Source organism: Typopeltis vanoorti, chromosome 3 (assembly GCF_054136105.1).
Source record: "Typopeltis vanoorti isolate ZY-2024b chromosome 3, IOZ_Tvanoo_1.0, whole genome shotgun sequence".
NCBI lineage: Eukaryota > Metazoa > Arthropoda > Arachnida > Uropygi > Thelyphonidae > Typopeltis > Typopeltis vanoorti.
The window spans coordinates 51,440,115-51,461,536 of record NC_143551.1 but is presented as its reverse complement, the minus strand read 5'-3'; the positions used below and the strand labels follow the sequence as shown (position 1 = coordinate 51,461,536).

At 34.7% G+C, this 21,422-nt stretch overlaps 1 protein-coding gene across 2 annotated transcripts in view; it reads right to left on the bottom strand.

Moving 5' to 3' along the window:
- LOC150108125 (sodium- and chloride-dependent glycine transporter 2-like) overlaps positions 1-21,422 on the bottom strand; it is a 156,352-nt gene that overhangs the window by 51,707 nt on the left and 83,223 nt on the right. Inside the window, exon 1 of one of the 2 annotated variants that reach the window (XM_090390611.1) lies at positions 11,073-11,174. The exons of the other annotated variant lie outside the window; for it this stretch is intronic. The gene's annotated coding sequence lies outside the window, so the exon portion shown is untranslated. Of the gene's footprint in view, positions 1-11,072; positions 11,175-21,422 lie in introns of those variants that run through there. 2 annotated transcript variants of the gene reach the window in all.

Genomic DNA, 21,422 nt, shown 5'->3' with positions numbered 1-21,422 from the left:
GAAACCGTATGCGGCTCGCGAACCACATATTGCCGACTCCTGGACTAGACATCAAACACATCAAAAAAGATTTGCTGATCGGAATACACAAAACTTACCCTAAACATTAAGTAACAGCCATAAGGCAGAATGAAGATTATACTGAACCCTGTGAATGTATTTTATTAGGTAAATGTTTCATTTAACAACAAGATTAGATTGTGCTTAACAATAGTAGAACTTTTGAAATGACCCTCGTGATATTTTTTTTTTAAAATTAAGTTTTCATTTTTCTAATAGTTTTAAATTTTTAACACAAGTTATTTAATCATAATTTTGAAAATATCATGCATCGATCGCTATTGTTATTATTGTTGTTTTAGAATCACAATGAAAAGACTAAGGCTATCAGACAAGTATATCCTGTTTGATCGTGCGTATGATCTCTTGTCGATTTGTCTGTTTTGTGGAAGGAAATGTGCTGTTATATTTTATTTTAATTCTGGTTAACATTGTGAATGGATACACGGCCGAATTTTTTTTTAAAAGTCCGACATGCAGTATAATCGGATGACGACATGTAGCATAATTGAGTGATTCCGTTTAATTTAATTTAATTAATTAATTAATTTTTATTTATTTATTTTTTTTTTTTGACAGGCACTCCAAAGGGTTAATCAATGTCCTATTATCAAGTTGGATGCTAATTATAATACAAACTAGTTGTGTATTTGTAAATTTATGTGTAATATAAAATGCAAAAAGCAGTTTGAGTTAGAAATTAAAGTTAATATTTAGAAATGAAAGTTAAATAGTTAATAGTTAGAAATTAAAAAAAAAAAATCAACTAACGCCTTTTTATTCCCGTATATACGGGAGTAGGCGAGGCCATTTAGCCCTATCTAACTTTTGGAGACTGAGTGGGCAGTTCAATCTCCACTGGTACCCAATCAGAGACAGATGGCCCAAGGCTATCACTAATTAAGCGGTACGCAGTGAAGAGAGACGGCTCAAATGTGCCGCCATCTCGTTAGAAATTAAAGAAAATATTTTAGAATATGTTTTAGTTAAGGGATATTACATCCCATATCGTTTCTTAGCTGAATAAGAAACTCAAAGAGTTTCATGCCGAATATAGTAGAAACTATATAAAGTTCGGCGATTCCCAGCGTAAGCAAATTACCTGGATACTGCAGCAACTGACCCTTGAAGGTAGTGCAAGCTGAGGCAACTCGTGTCAGAGGTGGAGCAAGCTCCGATCACTATTCTTGATATTTACCCATAATGTGAACTTAGTTCCTAGGAGCTGTATTGCTGTTCTACATTATGAGTGAAGGTCACTACCCAGACCGGTTTCAACCTTTATTGAGGTCTCATTAGTGAGTAGGTAGACCTAGTTAATACCAAGTTTGTAGCGAACAGAACTTACAACCCTTCTATGAGTATTGGCTCTTCACATATGTAATAATCTAATATTTTAGAATAACTTCTCTGCGGCTTTCAAATTTAAATAAGAATAAAATATCATACATCTCTGTTCTTCACTTTACATTGGAAATGCAAAGGCTTATCTTCCAAAAATTTATAAAGGGCTTTTATTTTATTTTATTTATATTTTAGCAGTGACTAAACGAATTTGGCTTTATCTGAATCATACAGCTTGATCAATCTGTTTCTTCTTTCATAGGATACAGACGACAACAACAAAAAAGAAATACTCATTCTTCATTATATTTAAAATTAAAAAATAAATTTAAAATTAAAATTTAAATTTAAAATGAAATTAAAGAAAATATTTTAGAATAACTTCTTTGCGGCTTTCAAATTTAAATAAGAATAAAATATTTACTTTTACCATCAATTTCGCTTATATAATATAATTTATAGTAAATACACCTTTTATTTTTTTAAATGAAGAAAGCTAAATAAATAATTTTGCGGAATATAAGGGTTAATCGAATACCCTTGGAGGGTAATGGATGGCAATGCTGTAGCTAATGAAGTTCTAACTGAAGCTCGGCTATTGCTGTTACCCTCCTGCCATGATCAGAGCTTTAATAGCTCAATAACACCTTATCCCTACACTGTCCTCTACAGATAACGGGGAATATGAAAAGCATTCTTGCTTCGCCCCTTTAAGCCAGTCCTTATAAGGACTATAAGGGTTAATCAATGTCCTATTATCAAGTTGGATGATGATTGTAATATAAACTAGTTGTGGATTTGTAAATTTATATGTAATGTAATATATAAAAAGCAAAAAGCAGTTTGAGGTAGTATATAAACTAGTTGTGGATTTGTAAATTTATGTGTAATGTAATATAAAAAGCAAAAAGCAGTTTGAGGTAGTATATCATACATCTCTGTTCTTCACTTTACATTGGAAATGCAAAGGCGTGGAAAACTGCTGACATCATCCCTCTGAAAAAGCCTGGTAATAACCCACAGCTCCCCCAAAGCTACAGGTCCATCAGTCTTCTTTCCTGCCTTGGCAAAGTAACAGAAAAAGTCATCCTAACAAGGCTACAACTAGCAGTGGACAAACATAAAATAATTCCAAATGAGCAATTTAGTTTTCGCAAAGTTCACAACACAGTGCAACAAATTCACTGTTTAACAGAACAAATCACCCATGGTTTTAATTGGTACCTTCACACTGCTGCTGCTGTGTTCTTGGATGTTGGGATGTTGCCAAGGCCTTTGATAAGGTCTTATCTTCAAATTTATTGAAAACAACATCCCAATTAAGCTAGTGAAACTTATTTACTCATACCTTAGAGCAGCGTTTCCCAAACTTCGACGACGGAACACTTCAAAAATTCTGAAATTTTCACGGAATACCTTGGTTATTTAGTAATGTATTAATTAATAATTAATTTAATTTAGCCGATTTTTTATTATTACTTAATAATTTATTATTAATTATTAATTAATTAAACATCAATTAAACATAAACATCATTAAATTAATTTGTGCTGATTTTCATTGACGTATCCCATTCTGATCACCAAAAATTTATAATATTATTATAAGTATTTACGAGTGAATGCAGACTTTTTCTCCTGTGTGCTGGTAGTTTTCCCCTCCTTTTGTACATCCTGAAGATGGCTTTGTAGGCTGGTGGTGGATGACTCACTATCTGTTGCGTCACAAACACCTTCAATAAGAGATTTCTTAATACCAAAATTAAGCAAAGTCCCTTGTCTCTTATTCATATTAAAATTTAAATCTGCAGGCCTATTACTTTTAAAAAATCACGGCAATACGGTTTCGATTGATCGAAACCGTATTGCCGTGATCTTCAATTTTAGTGGAAAATTTTCTTTATTCTTCCTTGTTGATTGATCACTAACATTTGCAACACAGATGTTATATCTTTCATTTTTGAGAACAGAGGATATGCCGCCCATTGTTGTAATCGGCTTGCAGGCAGTTTTTATGATCGGTCATAAACAGCGGTATTCCCTTTCCCAAATGTTGAAAGGTTTCGATGTGTGAAAATTAACGATAATTCATGAATACTTCCACGTTTAAAAATACACAGCTTGGTCACTAACATTTGCTACACAGATGTTATTAGGCCTTCTGGGTCTGAGCTTTTCGACATATTCACGAATATTATTCTCCTCAAAATATTTCCACTATAAAATATTTATTCATGAAAAATGCTTAGAAAACTAAAATGACAAATTCCAGGAGAACTTCTCGCGGAATACTGGTGTTCCGCCTAACACAGTTTGGGAAACCCTGCCTTATAGACAGATACATGCGTGTAAAGCTTAACGGAATTGTTTCATCAAGGCACAAAATTTTAGCTGGAGTACCTCAAGGTTCTCTTCTGACCCCAATACTGTTCACAACTTAGGTATCAGACATCCCTCTTAATTCAAGAACAACTATTATGGCCCTTTATGCCGACGACACCGCTATTCTAGCAAGGTCTCTCAGCCCTCGTCTAACAATCACTAGACTCCAAGGAAGTATCAACGTGCTAAAAAACTGGTTCACCAACTGGAGGATTCAAACAAAACCCACCTCAAAAGCTCAGCCGTGCTGTTCACTAGAAAAAAAGATCTGCATTACAGAAGACATCTTTTACACTCTGGTCAAAAGATCCCATAGCAATCAGAAACCAAATATCTCGGGGTACTATTGGATAAGAAACCTCTTTTTAACAAGCACATCAATCTCATTGGCTCCAAGACATCCAAAGTAAAAGCTCAGCTCTACCCAATGATCAACTGCATGAGCAAACTGAACTTACAAAATAAATTACTACTTTACCGGATGGTTATACGTACAGTAATTACCTATGCCTCACCAACATGGAGTAACGCTTCACGATCAAACATTTCAAAACTACAAAGAATCCAAAACAAGTGCCTAAGGATGATCCTAGACGCCCCATGGTTTATCAGAAATTCACAGATTCATCGAGAAACTGGCATTCCCTATATCTCCTGTCTTCTTCGTGATCTCGTAGAAAAATTCTTCGTCAAGTCAAATTTACATTCAAACCCGCTGATCATACAAGCTGTCAATTACAACAAAACAGAGTACTACAAATACAAAAGACCGAAGGCTATTCTACTGTCAGCTGATCATAGCTAACACAATTTCCCCCAGAGGGCGAGCTTAATTGCTCACAAAACTCCCTTTCCCAAATAACTTCCTTTACAGACAAAGGGGAATATGAAAAGCACTTGTGCTTCACCTATCCTGACAGTAGCGTTATACATTATACTTGCATTTTCATTATTGGAAAAGCTGCAGTTTTGCTTAACCTTAATAACAATCACAAGAGATACTGATGTCGCATTTAAAATTAAATTAATAAAATATGATTCATCTCAAAATCATACCATATTCAATCTCGTCTTATCATTAGTCAATTAGGGATAGTCGTCTTAATACTTAATAAAATTAAATGACACCCTTAATTCAACAACAAGCTTCTTCATTACCTGGAGACCAGGGGCGGATCGTGCATAGGCACTGAGGAACTGCAGCACCCCCAATTTTTCACGACATATAAATATCTTTATTAATTTATTTATATTCTCTCTATACATATGCTCACCGGACATCCACAGATGCCGTGTAGTCACTCCGATGCTCAGTGATGTGCCACACCAGGCTTCGCCATATAGTCCTGTTGTTTGCTTTTCTGGAGACTTCAACTCTGAAGATTAGTTGCTCCACACACACCATCCATCCATCTCACTGATGGTCTACCCCTTCCTCTTTTTCCAGGAATTTTACCTTCTATTACTGTTCTGAGAAGTCCTCCTTCCATCCTTTCAACGTGTCCAAAAATATAGTTATTATTTATATTTGCTTGTAATATTTCATTTTATCATCAACAATCCTATACAATTCTCTTATTTTGCATAAAAAATAATAAAAATCCATCTTGTAGCACTCAGGAGGGCGCTAGTAGCACTGTGTTTTCTACAGTGTCATATTGCTACGCGCTCAAGCATATGCACGTCATAGTGAGATGCGAGCTATTAGCGTAATGCGGCACTGTCCGTCGCTCAGTTCCACTGCTGTTTATATGCCGTTTGAGCCAGTAGTAGAGTGTTCGTAGTGCTTATCGTGTTTACGGAGTAAATACGATATATCCCATGATCAACAAAGAAAAACTTGAAACTTAACTTCGAGTATTCTACAGTAGACCCGACATGCATGATTATTGTAAATTAATTGACTTGTTAAAATTTATAACAGAAAATAATTTAGATTGTGTTCTTAGTGAAATTACTGTATTGATAAAAATTCTCTTGACAATTCCTATGACTACATCAGAGCCTGAACGCTGTTTTTCAACATTAAAGAGAATAAAAATATTTCTGAGGAGCACTGTGAATCAGGATAGGTTAAATGCACTTGCGATGATTTCAACGGAGAAAAAATTCTTCAACAGTCACACAAGCATCAAGGAAAAACTTATTGACTTTTTCGCTCGAAACAAAACAAGAAGAATGGATTTTTTTTAAAACAATATTTTTTCATGTTTAATTTTTTTTTTAATTTTTACCATAATTTTGATATTTTATCCAAACACGTATACACTGTACTTACAGTGTTTCTCAAAGTGGGGGTACGCCCCACAGGGAGGCAATTTGAATATTTTGGGGGGCAATTAGAAAATATACATGTACATATTTATATTATACTTTTTCAGAACTTGGCTGACTATTATGCTAGAGGGGGGGGAACCAAAATCTTTGTGACGTTGAGGTGGGGCATGATCCAGAAAACGTTGAGAAACACTGGTATATATGTATATTTCGAAAGTTGCAGCACCCCCACGATTTCAAGCCACAAGCCGCCACTGCTGGAGACTTAATAGTTAATTAGCAATCACCAATATGGATTCCGCCATTCTCGTTCTACAGCTGTCCTCCTAGCTAATCTCACCTACTTTTGGTTGCTGTCTGGAGAAACTGGAGAAATATCGCTCTCGATATTTCTAAAGCATTTGATCGTGTCTAGTACCAAGGCCTACCGAACAAACTGCCATCTTACAGCCTTCATTCTACACTCTGTGATTGCATTGCCAGCTTCCTCACTGGCCTTCTTCACATATTACTTACATAGCGTCTAAAAAGGTTGGTGTTCTTTTCTAAACATTACTTCTCTTCCTGTCAACTCCTAATAGTTTATAAGTCTCAGATCTGACCAACCTTGGAGTACTGCTCCCACATTTGGGATTGGAGCATCCAAGACCTCCTTAAGAATTCTTGATTGTATTCAGAAGAGGGAAATCTGCTTGATAGACGACCCTTCCCCCACAGACTCCCTTCAATCACTTTATCACAGGTGTTCTGTGCCTCTTCTATAGATATTTTCATAGGCATTGCTCCTCTGAATTGGCTGTTAAAAAAAATTTTCCACTTTCTTCTAAACGTGGAAGAACTAGAGCGGCCACTGGCCAACGCCCATACACTGTCCAGCTTTGAACACACCGAACCAGCTTCTCATCAGCTTCCTTCATTCCATCCACCTCTATTCTTTGGAACAATCCCCCGATACTGTTTTTCTCACTGAGCACAACCTCTCACGCTTTAAGAAACATATCAACAGAGTACATAAACTCCTTACTCACTTGTCCACACGACACTTCGTGTTATAGGTCTTGTGACCTTTCATGTGTGGGATCAACAGAAAGAAAAAAATATCACCATCACTGATTCGACTATCCCCGATTAGTAACAGAATTGATAAGACGATGATGAATATGATATTATTTCAAGATGAATAGTATGTTTTTTTTTTAATTTAACTTTAAATTTAATACTATCGTGTTATTACAGGAAACTATTAATAGTTATGAAAATAACTAAACGATTTACGGTTTTAGGGGAAAGTTGAAATGATTTCAGTAATATGTTATGAAATAGAAAAAAAAAGTTTAGCTATTTTGTAGTTATTATTATTTAATAAGATAAAATCCATAATACATTTTAATCTTCATTTTTCCCCTCAGATGGCGCAAATGCCTATCAGATTCATTTTAAGGTTCCATAAAATGTTTAAGCTCTTATTTTTTTTTAATTTTTAATTTTTTTTTTATTTTCGTTTAGTCATGTGAAGTTTATTTCAGCCAGGTCATTTGTAGAGAAGAAAAACAAAATGGTAAAAGCCTATTGAATTATATATTATAATAACTCGGCTCTGTCTGGATGAAAGTAATAAAATTCAGAATTACATTCTCCACACGACAATGTCATGATTCAATTTTGGTTTCAATTCAAATCATTTTGATTATCAAATTTGAGCTGAAGTGTTATCAGTAATTCTGCACTTACTGAATGGCTGGAAATTAATCAAAAAATCCAGTGATATTTAGGAGTTAAACCAATTAAACCAATGAATTAAATCAAGAACCAGTAATAGAAAAAATTAAAAAATATAAACATAGATGGATGGAACACGTTCAAAGAATGAAAACAGAAAGATTACCAAAACAAGCCTTAAAGTACAAGCCATTAGGAAAAAGAAAACCAGGACGTCCTCTTAAACGATTCAACGTGACTTCTAAGGCTGGAACAGGCCACACTAGGCCTAAATCCTTGATATGCATGATGATGCTATTTAGGAGTATTAAATATTTTTTGAGTCAATGAAATTTTGTTTTAATCGGGCAATTTGAGGTGGCAAAATTAAGCCAAACAAAATTATGACTAAGAGTATTTCAGCCAAAATCTGATAGGCGTATCATAAACGTTCCATATCTTTTTTTTTTTTTTTTAAAGGTGGTTAAAAGTACTGCCACTCGATAGAGTTCTTTTAATAACGCGAATTTGTCACAGACATCATGACTCTCGCGAAAACAACAACAATAATTCAACTGTATTCAACATAGCAACCGTATTGTATACAAACAATTATATGCGGCTAATGTTGATCCTGTTTTTGCCAATATGACAGAACGAATGCTCTGTAGTATAATTCGTTGTTAAACTATTCTCTGTTCCAGACTGCTGAAGAAAAATTAGAAAAGCTAATCTAACTAACAAAAGTGTCGCTTAGATAATAATTTATAGTAAAGACACCTTTTCTTTTTCTTTTAAATGAAATTAAATGACCAATTTAAATACACATATTTTCTTTATTAGAGATGTTCAGAAATGACATTTCCTTATATAAAGGCTGATTTTTTTGCTGTAATTTTTTATGGTCAAAGCGATCTGAAATGATAATTTTTTTTTTTTTGTTCTTCGTAATTGGACTATTTGAATGATAAAATTTAGCAAAACAAAATTATATCTACAGTACATATTCCAAAAAGTGGCTGAAGGTTCAGTTATGATAATGAATGATATTACTAATGCTATGACGAAGCACACATTTTTATGATTGTTTCCCGTTATTATTTTATTTATTTTAGTACAGATCGTTGGATAAAAAGATGGACAACAATCTCGTAAAAAACCTGTCATTTTGAGTATTCAAGTATTCTCTGCAGATAGAAGTTCATCGGAATATTGGGAAGAAAATCTGACTGTTCTGAATTTTTTTTATTAGCAATTTTTTTTTTTTTTAATTTACATGTACAAAATCGAGGCGTGCGTAATTCTGAGTTTTCATTATGAGTGACACTGTCCTGTATTCGTGTTACTGGTGAAGAAAAATAAATAAATAAAAATAGAAATACCTATTTTTCGGACGATAAGACGCACCCCAAATTTATGAGACGATTTTTAGAAAAAAATATTTTATTATATAAAGATATTTACAAATTCTTACTTAGTTTTTATTTATTGTTACAATCATTTGAAATAGCAATATTCAGTTCATCTTCACTCTCGGCACTATCACCGGTCTCGTTAATGTCACCGTTCGTATTACTTTCATCTGAACTATTGTTGTCACTCCCTTCAAAAACTGCGTCGTCTTCGGTACCATCCATTGCATTACTTATCCCGCATTTCTTAAATGACTTTATAATCGTTTCTTCTGTCACGGCTTCCCATGAATTTTTCACCCAGGTACATTCTTCTGAAATTGTTGGCCGTTTCATACGTCCTGTTGCCGTAACATCGTGATTTGGCTTTGCCATCCATTTGTTCCACTCTCCCCGCATAAAAGTTTTGAATGGTTTATTAAAAAATCCATCGAAGGTTGTAATTGACTTGTAAGGTCTCCAGGAATGACAGCTAATTCTGTATTCATTTCTTTTAGAAGCTTCTTTATTGATTCTGTTTTATGCGCTCTGAATTGATCCCACACTAACATCGCGGGCTTTTTAAACAACGCACCAGGACGTTTTGCCTATATCGTTTGTATCCATAATTTCATTCCTGTTTCGTCCATCCAGCCTTTATCTTGAACGTGGATAATAATGCCACGAGGAATTTCATCTCTTGGTAGCGTTTTTCTTTTGAAGATTAACATGGGGGGTAGTTTTGTTTCGTCCGCGCAACAAGCTAAAACTACAGTGTAGTGAGTTTTTTCATGACCTGTTGTTTTGATCACTATTGATTTGGTGCCTTTTGAAATTAATTGCCCGATTTGAAGGAACTTCAAAAGTTAGAGGCACTTCATCCATGTTCGCAATTTGATTAAGCTCAAAGTTAAATTTCCTTCTCGCTGATATGACAAATCTATGGAATTCTATAATTTTAGCTTCATAGTCAGCCGGCATTTTTTGGACTAGAGTGGTTTTTGTACGCATGCATAACCCGTGTCTTTTCATAAATCTAAAGTACCAAGACGGTGATCCGGTAAAATCTAAAATTCCATTAGCAGTTGCCCATCGTTTCGCTTCAAAAATTATCATTTTCGTAGAAACAGATATTCCTATGTTTCGATGATTTGTCACCCAATTTTTCATTTGTACTTCTAATTCTGGCCATTTTTCTAGGTGCGAACGGATTGTTTTCTTGTGTTTACTTAGCAGTTTTAATTGTTCCTCTTGTTTTCTCACAGTCACGAACCATTTGTTCTGTTGGTGGCGGACCAAAATGTCTTTCTGCTGCTCTGTTTCCATATTGTTTTGCATAATTTATCACATTTAATTTATAACTCAAGTTATATGAAAGTCTTTTTGGTTTTGCACTCATTTTTTCTAATTTTAAGATAAAAATTTTAACGACTTATAAAAAAGAATTCAAATGAACCGTACAAAAGCACATATGTTTACACACTAATGACTATTGACGCTCTAAATCCGTGATTCACCCACATGCAGCAATATAACTTAGGTTACCTTCAGTGACATACTTACTAATTTTATTAACATATTGCGCCAGTAATTGAACTTCGCTAACAGCTTCGTTACAGTGTAAAGATTCGTATTTTTATGTTACCTTCGGACCATAAGACGCACCCCAATTTTAAGTCGATTTTTCTATGTAAAAAGGTGCGTCTTATGGTCCGAAAAATACGGTAACTGAAAAACCAAAAGTAAATACTGATATAAGACAAAAAAGAAAAATAATATTAATTAAATTTATCTAAAAACGATCGCTTGTTTCTGGAAAAACGAATGAGACGATATTTATCTCCCAATAGACAAAATAATTGAATCCACTTATTTTCCACTTAGTTAAAAAAATATCACGTGAATGAACTAACAAACTTACCTTGTTCAAGGGAAATATTTTATTTAATTTCTTAGCCGCATCTCTCGCATTGCATAATCCCAGTGAACCACATTGCATGCGTATGCTTGGCAAATAACCGCGTCACTTCTTTAACTGAAGTGTCTAAGCTTACGTACATCGTTTTTAATTATACATTTCTTATCCTCTCTGGCAAACATTCAGAAGGCTCGACTACGCAGCCTAGACCTTCTTGTAAGATTGCTGACAACCGAATGATATTTTAAGATTTGTATGTTTACATCTACACTAACTTAAAGGCTAAGGGTATCGTATTTAGTACAACTGACTTAAAAATTTTCAATGCTCGCTCACTCACTCGACTAAATTGGGTTCCAAAACATGTGTGGTGTTTGAAGTGTGAATAACCCTTGAAGGTTGCAGGTGAATTTCGTCAACCTTGCCATAGTAAATTACATTGTTGTATGAAGTTGGTTTCGTCATCAAAACGTTTATAAGAGCATGAATAATTTAGGGGAACCTGTTGGCGTATATTCTGTATGTTGCATAAGAATATAAAACTCTGTGCCAAATTTCGAAAAAAAAAAAAAAAAAAAAAATAGACTATTTCAACACGATAACAAACCAATTATATTATGGAAAATGCTAAAAACTCTCTAGACGAGATCACATTGCGATAGATGAGTATAATGATAACAAAAACTACATAGCAACAACGAAATAACATCTTCAGATTAATTCAGATTTTTAAATTTTTGAAACATTCGACTACAAATTTTGAATTCAATGTATTGTCAAATATACTCAGTTCTTTATACGCAGTTCGTACTCTCGAACAAGATGTCCAAGAATTGTGAACGTCACTTGTACATTGTTTAAGATTATTCTAACATGCGTTGGTGTTATTAGAAACAAAAAGTTTAACTGAAAATATGCGTATAATTTGGTTAAAATCTTCAGAAAATTGTAAATTGTTAAACCAAGCTTATGGACACGAAGTTCATTTCTTATTGAAGTACGTTTGTTGATATTTTCGATGCGGAAGTAAATTGTGCTGCAAAGCCAAATTATGAACCATGGTTTTATCGAGACGTTTTAAGGCAGCTGCGAGAGAACCATGCGACAAAAGAGAACCGCACAAATTAAATAGTAGTGAAGAATTCCACCACCATGACAATGCATCCCCTCATTCTATTCATGTGCTAGCTTTATTGTAAATATTAGACTAAAGCGCATCGCCTTTGATTCTTGCCTCTTTATACTTTCGAACTGTTTTTTTTTTGTTTGTTTGTTTCCGAAAAACTAAAAGGGAGTTTAAACGTCATTGAAGACATTCAAGAGGATTGACGATGGTATTTACGGTAGTCCTTATGCTCAATTAATTAATATTAATAATAATTAATTAATAATAAAATATATAATATATTTTATAATTAATAAAAATATATTAATATTTTTTTTCCGGAAAGCATTAGTCATCACAACTTTTTTTCTAAAAGTAAGTTGTATGACAGCAAATTCCTAATTCCTTTCGACATTTAATTCTTCTTGTTCTTTTTTTTTTTTTTTTCGTCACAGTGTCTAAAAATTATTGTCTAACACTATTGAAATTACGGCGGTTTATTTATTTATTTATTTTTATTATTAGTTTTACCGTTTGGGGGAAATCAAGAACTTATTTACATCTGCGATCATGTGACGCTTTGATCTTGCTATAGACTACCACTCCTGGAAATTTCCAAGAAGTGCATTGCTTTCAACCAAATTTGTTGTTGCTAGCCCTATGAAGACGTCGTCCTGAATTACCAAAAGCTAACCAAGGTAATGGCCGCTTCATTTTACTTACTTTCGGAAGTGTATTGTTTTATTTTAAATTAACTATTGAGGTAAAATAGCGTTCTTCAATAAAAAGATTTTGCCGGTATAATTCGGTGCGAAAAGAGTATTATTAGGTGATTCAAAGGCTATCCGATTGTGGATAATAATTTTAACCGTCATCTCTGTACTAAGTAATCTTTCTAAAGAATTAGGCGTCCTTAATAGATGCACATTTACTCGTCAAACTTTGCAATAGCATCGTAATAACGGCTTTTTGGAAGAGAATTCGAAGACCTTTTCGTCTGTTTTATATAACCTAAAATCGGAGGAAAAAGTGTCTCAGTTTATTAGTTCAGTAGTCTGGCATGTGGATCCCCAAAGTTTTGTTCGTTCATTGGGTCAATTTAGTAGGATTCATAAGTGGTTTCGGCAGTATAATCTTGGTACCATAGATTATTCCTGTGTTTCCTAACATGATGTAACGCTGTTTTCTTCAGTAATTAGAAGAGATTGACCTAGTTATTTCGGGCTAGCCCGAAATAACTAGGTCAATCTCTTCTAATTACCGAAGAAATCTAATTACAGGCTAGAAATCATTTCATTTCTAGCCTGTATAATAGCAGCAGCAAAACTTTTTCAATTTTGTGTTCATTAGTGCACAACGCTGACTTTACGGTACCGTATTTTTCTGGCAATCTTTCTCTCCCCCTCCCCCCCCCTCCAATTGTTTTATTTTGCTGTATTCATGCTTACAACTTTTAGTGATCAGAGCGTCACAGTTTTGATGTGAAAAGAGTATTATCGTTAGGGATGTCAAATACCCGATACTGTAGAATACTGGACAGAGAATTTAGTGGATCCACGCAATTTTTTACAGGAAGTCAATACTGAAATGTTGGTAGCTAGTAAATTTCGACATTGGGGCATGCCAGTGAAGTAATTTAAACACAGTACGATGCTTGAAGTACTGGTTGTTACACGCTTTGAATTCTGACACTTTACAGCTTTGAACATGTCTGTTAACCGAAATATTATAATACGGCTTAATGTTTAAGCTGCAATTAAACATCGGCCATAGTTTAATAGCATTAGTTAAGAATTAATGACTGTATGAAGGTTGGATTGCAAAGAAGTAAATGACCATCATGACAATCATATTTGTTTAAAATTGCTTATCGTGAATGAGAAAATGCTTTTTTTTTTTTTTTTTGTTCGTGTATTTGCTGACGGCATTTGATTGTTGCGTGATTGAGGTATCTTTCATTGCACAGCTAAATAACTGTTAAAACTTAAGAGTTTAAGTTTTAGGATATGAGAACTTCGTTAACTGGATATTAAAAAATAGCTCTCAACTTTCCTTATTCTCGCATTATCGTTTCTGTAGTTGGACTTCTCCAACTAAACATTTTCCTAATGATTTCATATAAAATTGTCAATGTGTGTCAGGTAGATGTGAAATTCTCAATCCAATGGATTTTAGTTAACCGAGAATGGGCGTAATCTGATTTCATTAAAATTGACTTAAGCAATAATTAAAACGTGGCGCCCTCAATTTTGAACAGTATAACAGGTTAACAGTATAACATGGCGACCACAAAAAAACAAAAGATGATCAATCAATCGTCATCTAGCTCTTTTTCTCCAAACATTGTGGTAGCGAACGATTGAGAAGAGATTTTGTTACACCATGTTCGTATCCTTTCGGCGAGCTTTAAGTTAAGTAATTCATATTTATGAATTTACGGACGCAAATTTAAGTTAAGTAAGATTTCTGTAATTCTTATCGAAATCGTGGCACTGCTTTCAATTAATCTTTATCTTAAGAGGTGCAGTTGAAAGTAATCTGCGTCATCCCCTTCGATACTTTATTTTACAAAAACTAACATTACCGTACGTCAATGGATAATCACAGATCTAAAATCAAAAATATTTTTCTTGAAATTTCAAATGTCTTAATGGCTATATTTCAACGGTTTCATTCACGGAATTTAAGGATTAACTGAGTTCACCGAGGAATCGTCCTATTTCTGTGTAAGAATTGTACAGACTGATTAAAAGGTCTCAATCCCACAGCTAATGGAGAAATAGCTTCATTCCTTCATGGAAGGAAGCCTTTCCCTTGGAAGTAATGTTCTAGTCCCTCTGGAAATAGTAATATTTAGTTGCTTTTTTTTACTTGAAATATTTAAATTTGTGGAAATGCTGTAGCTTTCGGAGTGTGTGGGGAGGTATCTTATGAGATCAGAGGATGAATGAATCGATATTTTTTTTCGCAAGCACAAATTGTTGTTAGACCTACTTTTTAGTGGGTTATAAAAATCGTAGCTCTCAGTAGAATCAATCTTAATATTCATTCAAATAGCTAAGTACATTCTATTCCTTTATAGATTACTGCAATGAAGGGTGAAACAGCACTTGCAATCATCTTTTTAACTTCGTTATTGTCAGATGTGCTCTCAGCTAACGACACAACTGAAACTACAGTTAGTGGCCGAAAGAGCAGTGACGTAAAACTCGATCCCATAGTGCATGTTATTGATAAACCAGTTCCTGTATTTCATAAAGTGGAAATACCCAAAAAGATTCCAGTCCCTAAATTTGTTCCTGTTGCTCAAGACGTTCCAATTCCACATGCTGTTCCTGTTCCCCTGCCAGTTCCGATTGTTAAAATCACACCCAAGTTAGTTCCTGTACCTAAAGAAGTTCAAGTGAAGAAAGTAATACAAATTCCCGATGAAATTGAAATAGGTATTCCTTATCCATCTTTTAAGCCACATCCTGTGCCAATCTATAAATCGGTGCCTGTACCTAAACCTGTTCTAGTACCTTTACCAGTAAAAGTGCCAACTTTTCATCCTTTCCCCATAACAAAGGAAGTGAAAGTACCACAGTTTGTTCCAGTCCCTATTAAGGTTCCAGTGTTCGGCAAGCTTAGGTAAGTTACCCCTTATTTATGGAAGAAAACAAGTTCAACTAGTTTATGTAAGATAAATGTTTGCTAATTTTTGGCAGCATCAAAGTTTGCAATTCCTCGATCTGGTTCCTAATCAGTTGTCGGTCTCTGAATCTTGCTTCTTACCAGAGCAAGTATCCATTAACAATTGACTTAATCTGATCCTCTATCTACAGTCAAAAAAAATTGTTTAATTCGCCGGTAGCCTGAATTGGAAAGTTGGAGTCTAAAACTTCATACCCTAACTAGAGTGTAATGAGGAATTCATTGCGAAGATGGAGACGAAACCACTGGTAATTAAGTGGCAGTAGGTAAATACTGTGTAAATACTAATTCACTTATGTAGGTGTTTTAAAATATTCGTATTTTGCAACTTCGGTACATTCTCAGTGGTTGCTAAAGGATTCTTCTCAGCAAAAAAGTGCTTATTTTGCACGTGGTTGCTTCATGCATTTGTTCAAACTGAATAATTCCTTACAATTACTGGTGTGTGCGTGTGTCAGTAGCACAGTACTCAGTTTTTTACTCATGAGTAAATTTTTCCAAAAGTTCGAATTTAACAGCAACAGACTAAATTGCTTTATAACGTCCAGTTATGTGAAGTGGTGTAACTGACTTGTACCTCTTGATCTTTGGAGTTAACTGCCTTTCGAATTGCAGAGTTTGTAATTTCTAAATGTTCTAATCACGCGATATATTCCTAAGAACAGTAAATCCAGACAACATGATCTGTATTCCTTCCATCTTCCAAAAATGGTAAAATTCAAAAACGTGTTGCCAACTGTATAAGTCAAAGCTAAGCAGCTGGAAGCAAAACTTGAGTTTGAGCCCTACGAAGTGAATTGGCTTTTTTCTCCCTCCCTCCCTAAAGCTGCATTTGTTAATTCTTGAAGTTTTTCACATTTCATATAAACCGATGAGCACAAAATCTGAGGTGCTACCAAGCTTTAACAATTAATTTAGTAGTTATAATATAAACACTGAGAACTATACCTGGAATATATATGCCTATTTTAGCCACTAAATCGGAGTTTCTCACCTACGAAAGGTTTTAAAGTGGGTGGGCTAGGATATATATAAAATCTTGAAACTACTGTACTCTATGAATATTGAACTCAAAGTCCCTTCAGCCAACAATACAACAATAAGCAGGCAGTCTCGCACCGGGAGATAATATCATCTGGTTTCTCCCTTAAAGGCTTGTTTCCCTTTTGAGATTCAACGGAGGAATTTTCAGCTTAATGGATGTAAGGCTCTTGTGGCTAATTTCTCTTATTACAAATGTGACCCAGAATTGTAAAGATTCCGAATGAGCAAAAATGCTGAACCAACAAGCAAATATTAATATCTAGTATAGAGCATGTCTAGATTTATGACGAGAGGCCTCACGAAATGATTGTCAAATGTCTTGTTCATGACTGCTAGTAATAATAGTAATGATTCTAGCTAACTTAGGAAATTATCAATGCTGGCAAATTCTCCTACTGAATAAGGTGTACAATGCAGATATTTTCATTTGAAAATTTTACGTTTTTATGTAAAGCCTAAGTTGCCTGCATTCAGGGTGAAGCTCATCAGTACTGCTGCGATATGGTTTGCGGAAAAGCCTTCAAATGCCTTTCAGAATTCCTGAGCCAATCCGAGAAACAAGCGGCATAAAGAATGCCGGACGGGGATAAGACCAGTAGTCTTGTGAAGAAAGAAAATTCAAAATACCTGGCTTATCACAAATTGGAGTAACTAAATGATACGTGGCCCGAAGATGGACCCATATACTATTGAAATAGCTACTGGGATATGTCTCGATATGTTTCAGTATTGCTTAATAATTACCATTCATATTGAAGCAATTAGTCATTAATTTAAATATCCTTTACACTTAATTCACTAAGTCTTTCTATTGAGCTGTCTATAATCATTCTAGTTGGCTTAGTTATTCTTGATCTTTTCATTTGAACATCAAATTAATCTTTTGGTTTTGATTATATACTAGTTTACTTTTTGATTTATTAAAGAGTGTCCTTATGTAAGTCACGCCAGTGACCTCATCAGAAGTGATTATTGATCAGTTTCCACTGTTTACTGAGAATTTGTCAGAAATTGTAGCATGTTAATTTTGTGTAACCGCGATGTTTTTAAATTTCGTACCTAGATTTTGGTACTAATTTTATAGTAATATACATTTGTTCTGCTGTTATTCGTGATCGCAGTTTTAATTTTTACGATGAATATTTTTTCTTTTAATAGTCTAATTCTGTCGGTTTTTTGTTTTATGAACGAATTGCCTCCTCATGAAAGTGTATCATGAAGTGCTTAAGAGGCTGTTTTTTGTTTCAAGATCTAGAGGTCAGAGGTTAAATTTTTTTCGTACTTCTGATTTCATTTTCCTTGTATTGTGAGTGTTTCCTCCCGGGTGGTGTTGGCTTTATGGAACTTAAAAAGGCCAGGTTAGCTCTCGAGAATCGCAAGCCAGAGGTGTTTGGTAGTAGATTTTCTTTGTAACAGTGGTTGTGTGCATTTTTTTTTCCTATTCCTATTTTTATTTCTTTTAATTTTTTTAAAAATTATTTTTATAGCTTCCTCTAATAAGATATGCAAATAAGTTTAAATTTTATTCTTTCTGTGTTAAAAGATTGCATTCTATATTCTTTTCATTGTATTCAGCGTTATCAGTATTATTGAAATTTCTTCACTTGTTTAGTTTTTCTTTCTCTTAATGTGTTTGGGATTTCTCTTGATGTCGACTTTATTTTCACTTGGTTTTTCATGTTTAAGCTGTGCTGTTTTGACGTGAATTCCAGTAATATGCACTTGTATAGTTTAGAGCATTTTCTTATAAAGATTCATAAATCAGTCGAATTTCTATTTTTTTTTTTATTTCTTGTCTTTAGCGGTAAAGGAAGGCCACCAAAAGAACTCGTCATCCGTAAACCAGTCCCGGTTTTCACTCCAGTGAAAATCCCAAAGAGGGTGCCTGTGCCCAAATTCATTCCTGTCTACAAGCAACTAGACATTCCACGTCCGGTACCAGTGCCTATAAAAGTACCCATAGTGAAATCGGTTCCTCAATTCGTTGCTGTTCCTAGGCCAGTTGATATTCCTAAGATAGTACCTGTTATTAAGCCGATATCAGTGCCAATTCCATTGCCAGTTCCTCAAGCCCAGCCATTCCCAATATATAAACCAATTCCAGTACCAGAACCATTTCATGTACCGGTTCCTGTGAAAGTTCCGACTTTCGTAGATGTTCCGGTTCAAAAAGTAGTGAAAGTTCCTAAATTGGTCAAGTTTCCTGTCAAGATACCATATTTTAAGAAAGGAGTTTCTGTGAGACCTGTTGTAGTTCCTGTACCGTAAGTTAACTATTAAACATTATACACTATTTTAAAAATCTCTTACTGAACGTTGTAATTAACAACTTAATTTGTGCAATTTTTGTTCTTGCAGTGTCTACCAGCAGTCGCCTAAAGAAGACTGGTGAAATAATTTACAGTTCTAACGTTTATTTTGCTATTTGCGTTTGTATTTCAGTTTTAATAAATATAAATATGCAAACTTTGCCGTTTTGGAGCATTGAATTTTCGTCACTGATATTCATAACATGTTGATTTAAATGACATGCAAAATGTGACCCACGTAAGATTCTTCATCCAGTTTGAAGTATTATTATCGGGGAGTCTAGTTAAGCAACAGAAGTGCTTGCTGCCATGTTTACCTAACAGTAGTCTCCAATTTGTTTCCTTCTTACATCAAGATGTGCTTGGAGAGTTCAGCTTGAAAGAAGCACACAAGATGCCATGTTTTGGAGGCTAGATATTCCTTATGTGAATTATTCATTCCTACAAACGTCTCTCAATATTCCACCACCATGAAAGACGGCATAAACTAATCCCATTGCAGTTTACTTGACAATTTACTCGAGTCCAGATGTTATTCTCTTACTAATAGATCACTGCCCTCACTAGCTCTTTCTGCGTTGTCTTTTCTGTAGGTAATTCCATGAGTGCCAGTTCTAGTGAATCTAAATGCAAATTCCACGTAAAAATACTTCCAAGCACTTAATCTGGGATCAATACTCTCAATGTATGCTTCTGCTTGCTGATCTAAACCTGAGCTGTTGTTCATCACAACCTTAACTGCCATCCAAACTTTCACATGCATGTTGCCCTTCTGTATGAAGGGTAGAATATAAGCCTAACACATTTTCCATACCAAAAAATCTCCCAGACCTGGTATCTCACCATTTAATTTGGCTCGTTTTGTTGCCCAATAAAACTGAAAGATCAGTATAGTTATTAGAATTAGGATAGCGGCAAGATCTACTAAAATACTCCAACTGGCAGAAAGATCGGTATATCTATCCCAAATAGTATGATTGGCGATATTAGTCTATAATTTCAACTGGCTCCCATCTGTTAACTTTACAAACTAAACTGGAAGAAACATGCATGCTGTTGGTAATAATCTAACGCAAATCCACTTACCAACCAGAAAATCAATCTGCCAACACCTGAGACCTCTTCCTAACTAGTATTTCCCTCTTAATATATCATTGATGTTAGCCCTCCTCTTAGCAAGTGACCATAAAGCTGTCAAATGTTTCTTCCTGATCCTCAGCCAATCTCGGCTCATAACCTATAGTGCTAACTGGATGAACCCTTGGGATTTCCCGCGCTTTCTTTTCAATCGATTACGTCCGTTCTCCTTAACCAAGCATCTGCTCCAATGTAATAAATTATTTTGGCTGGGATGGATGTATTAATTATGCCCCCATCTCGCGCACACGTCTTGATCTAATCATTAATTTACCCAAGAGATGTGCGAAACAAATGCAGCAGACTTTCAATGTATCAAGTTTAAAAACTGGATTCTCATTCTGCTTACGCTAAACCCGCAACGAGTGCTAAAATTAAAACACATTAAGAATAAAATGCACCAAGCCTGTCTCCTGCTCAAATGGTATCGAGTATTGTTCTCTTGCCAAGACTGGGTAAAACTCATCTACGCTTCTACTACCCTCATAGAACAATGCAAAATCTAAATGTAATGCAGACATTAGCATCAGCGTCTTCAAATTTCTTAGAGCTAGGTAATTCTTCCTATATTCCATCAAGTATCAGCAGTATGTCTCCAGATCTCTCGCCAGAAGGATATTAAGAAATTACTGAAACTTGGTACAAAGTATCCTGGCCTAAGTAAATATCCCTCTAGTTGTATTAAGCTTGTGTTCTAGAACTAATTTTACTTCTCTTACGTGTACTTATCTGGGTATGACAACATGTAAAGCACCTGCCCCATTGCCCTCACTTCACTATCTTTTGATTTTGAAAGTGATAAAATGTCAACCAGCTTCATTACCTACAGACTATTCTCATTTTACAACGGACTTCTTACCTAGTCTTTAATTTTGTACAAAAGCCATGTAAATATTTGGAAACCAGTCGCTATTATTTTTATCGTGGCATCCTTACCATAAATTTATAATCAAATGTTTGAATAAATTAATTCTTCTTAAACATTTGTCATGCAATTTGGCCGAGTCTAATATTTGTCTGGGTGTATAGGGCTCGGCCCGAGAGGTAAAAAATGCCTTCCTCGCA